This window comes from Acanthisitta chloris, unplaced genomic scaffold (genome assembly GCF_000695815.1).
Source record: "Acanthisitta chloris isolate BGI_N310 unplaced genomic scaffold, ASM69581v1 scaffold2164, whole genome shotgun sequence".
Classification (NCBI taxonomy): Eukaryota; Metazoa; Chordata; class Aves; order Passeriformes; family Acanthisittidae; genus Acanthisitta; species Acanthisitta chloris.
The window spans coordinates 10236-13773 of record NW_008670870.1 but is presented as its reverse complement, the minus strand read 5'-3'; positions in this window follow the sequence as shown (position 1 = coordinate 13773).

Below are 3538 nucleotides of genomic sequence, written 5' to 3'. Positions count from 1 at the left end.
TCCTGCTCCCTCATGGTGTGTAATCGATTGCTTAGATGAGATTTAGTCTGTGTTTCAACATCAGTTATTCTGGGTATAGCAGCTCAAGTTTCTCCATACAGAACAGATGTTGCTTCCCAAAATTACTTGTCATCCTCTGTGTTCACATTTTCCATGGGTGAGGAGAAGTCAGTTGACTTCTTTGTGATAAACAAGGCTCAGTGAGCAAAATAGCAGTGGTGGCTTGTTAATTATTGACTGGCAATGTTCTTCCTAATGCAAAGAGCCCTAATGCTGCATATGCTCCTGGTTTGTTACCCCATCAGCTGCCCCTGCTTGTTGTTTGCTCCAGAGCCTGCTGATTCCCTCAGTTTCCTAGGCTTTCCTTTCCTCTAGTTAATGTATAGGTGCAGTTTGCTTCCTGCTCTGTATCCATATGCCAACCACAGTTTGCCATTCATCCTGCCAAATTTATAGTTCCATGCTGAACCAATAATCTCTCTAGGTAGCCAGTAGGAATTATGTGCAAAATGTGATTTCCTAAATCTGGATGTGATTATCTCTCAACCATGTGTTTCCAAAAGAACAGCTCCCTTCCAAAGAGCTGGTACACAAGGAGGGACAGCAGGGGTTCGCCAGAAGGGTTTGTGCTGCTGTGCTCCTGTGCTGAGCAGGATGTCTGTCCTGCCTAGCCAAGCTCAGTGTGCCTCTGAGTGTCCTTGGAGCACAGGCTGCTGGCTCCTGGTGCTCAGTGTTGGGCAGGGGCAGAGCCTGGTTGGTCTGGGGAGTAAGGGCAACTTCCCTGTGGGCACGAGCTGCCAGTTCAGCAGATAGTTCCACCTGGAATACTCCACACAGGTCTGGTGCTCTCAATGTGAGAGGGACTTGAAACTGTTGGAGCAAGTCCAGAGGAGGCCATGAAGATTCTAAGAGGATTGGAGATCTCCCCTATGAGGACAGGCTGAGGGAGTTGGGGCTGTTGAGCCTGGAGAAGAGAAGGTTGTGTGGAGATCTCAGACCACCTTCCAGGGGCTGAAGGGGCTCCAGGGAAGCTGCAGAGGGATCTGTGTTAGGAGCTGCAGGGTCAGGACAAGGGGCACAAATTGAAAGAGGGAAATTTAGGTGAGAACTTAGTCAGAAGTTTTCCCTCTGAGGGTGGTGAGACCCTGTGCCAGGTTGCCCAGGGAGGCTGTGGCTGCCCCAACCCTGGCAGTGTTCACAGCCAGGTTGGCTGAGCCTTGAGCAACCTGCTCTGGTGGGAGGTGTCCCTGCCCAGGGCAGGGGGTTGGGGCTGGGTGATCTCTAAGGTCCATTCCAACCCCTAAAATTCTCTCATTCTCTGATTAATTGCTGCAGTGAAGCATGGTTCCTGCAGAGCTCCTGCCTGGATACGTTTCAAGAGCAAACAGCCTCATCACCTCCAAGCTTGGCCAAGCTGTGGGGAATCTCTTCATGACTCAGTCAAGACAGCAGAGACCTTGACTCTAACCTGCCGATTTTTGGTTCTCCCACAAAATCAAATCAGCTTCTTGTCCAAACAACTTCCTCCCCAAGTCCAGTCCCCAACTCTTTAATTTCCCTTCCCCATGCCCACAGATGGGTTTTTCCTCCCACTCCACTGGCAGAGCCTCCACAGCTCAGTGCACTGTGCCTAGAGCATGTTTGCTTTCCCTCTGACTCAGTTCTGTGTCCATCCCACCTCAGACCACAGTGGCCCCAGACTCAGAGCTAAGAAAACTGCTCACAACAAAACCTGAAGCCATGTGAAATCTGCAGGGTTTCTGGTGTCTAGCCCAGGCTGTGTCTGAGGTCAGGTTTATGGACAAGGTCACAACCCTTGCTAGCACTCCTGCAGTGCTCCTACAGCACATGCTTCACCTTCCCCAGACCTTCTGGAGATAGAAAAGTCAGGGTAAGCTGCAGCGAAGATGCCTTGTGTACAGATAACCACAGATATGCAGAGTGAAATCCTGTGTTGTGCAATGCCAGGCACCTCTCCAAACTGTCTGTTTTCCACTGGCCTTTTCCAGGAGGCACTCACAAAGTGTGTCTTCTCAAAGGGTTGTCTCTGTGACTGAGAGTAAACTTTTTTGGGCTCTCTGCTCATCATGCTTGTGTGGCTGTGCGTGGAAACATGACCTGAGCTCAACATGGTACACGTGGCATGCAAAGTCAAGGCTGCTGTGTGATAAGGATGACCAGGACATGGTTAGGACTCTCATGCTCATCTCACTTATGCAGTGTATGGGTGACTGCAGAGGGATTTGGCCCATCATCTTCTCTGTCTACCTCTTCTCCATCATACTGTGCTGTAAACTGTGGTGGTTCTTGCTCTCTGTGCTTTGCCAGTGGATCTCAGTGAAGATGCAAGCAGAGAGGTGCTGGGTGTGCAGAATCCTGTGCTGCCCTGCACTAGGGACAACAAGCATCTTGTGACTTTCCAGCAGTTTCACAATGCAGACCAAGAAGATGCTCTTCTTTCCATTCCCATTCTGCATATTCAGACATTTCCATGAGTGTTCTTTCTCAGTGGGACGAGAAAATGTTGCAGCATGATAGGAAACAGGGAACTGAGCAGGAGGGAGAGAGAGGGAAACAACACATCACCAAGTTTTTGCAATGCTTGTCTGGAAAGGAATCTTCTGCAAAGCTGCTTCCTACCTTCAAGTGTCCCTCAGCACTCAGACTGGGAGCCCTGAGTTGGCAAACTGATGGTTACTCTCTTATGAGCTTATAGAGGACCAAGCACACACACCTTGCATGATTTCCTTCCCCCTGGAGCATTATGTCTGCAGTGTGTTCAGGCTCCAGAGCCAGCAGATTGAGCTCTGCTCCCACTGAGATGGAAAAGTCTCTAGTTCTCTGCTCTGCTCTGGTGAGAACCACCTGGAATACTGCACACAGATCTGGTCCCTCAATGTGGGACATGAACTGTTGGAACAAGTCCAGAGGAGGCCACCAAGTTGTTAAGAGGATTGGAGCATCTCCCCTGTGAGGACAGGCTGAGGATGTTGGGGCTGTTCAGCCTGGAGAAGAGAAGGTTGTGTGGAGACCTCAGAGCACCTTCCAGGAGCTGAAGGGGCTTCAGGGAAGCTGCAGAGGGATCTGTGTTAGGAGCTGCAGGGACAGGACAAGGGGCAATAGGGCACAAATCGAAAAAGGGAAATTTAGGATAGATACCAGGAAGAAGTTTTCCCTGTGAGGGTGGTGAGACCCTGTGCCAGGTTGCCCAGGGAGGCTGTGGCTGCCCCAAGCCTGGCAGTGCTCACAGCCAGGCTGGCTGAGCCTTGAGCAACTTGCTCTGGTGGGAGGTGTCCCTGCCCAGGGCAGGGGTTGGGACGTGGCACAGTTATGAAAACATGATGTACACCATATATTCTTTCACTGGTCATTTCTGTTTCTAACAGCAGTTCAGACTATTACTGTGTTTGTTATTCCCCAACCGAAACAAATGCAATTCGTCTGTCAACTGGGAGCTGAAACAGCCACAAACCCAGAACTGAATAATCTTGTGTTTTGCTCTTCACACTGGTAACTCTGATGACCTGCAAATAACCCA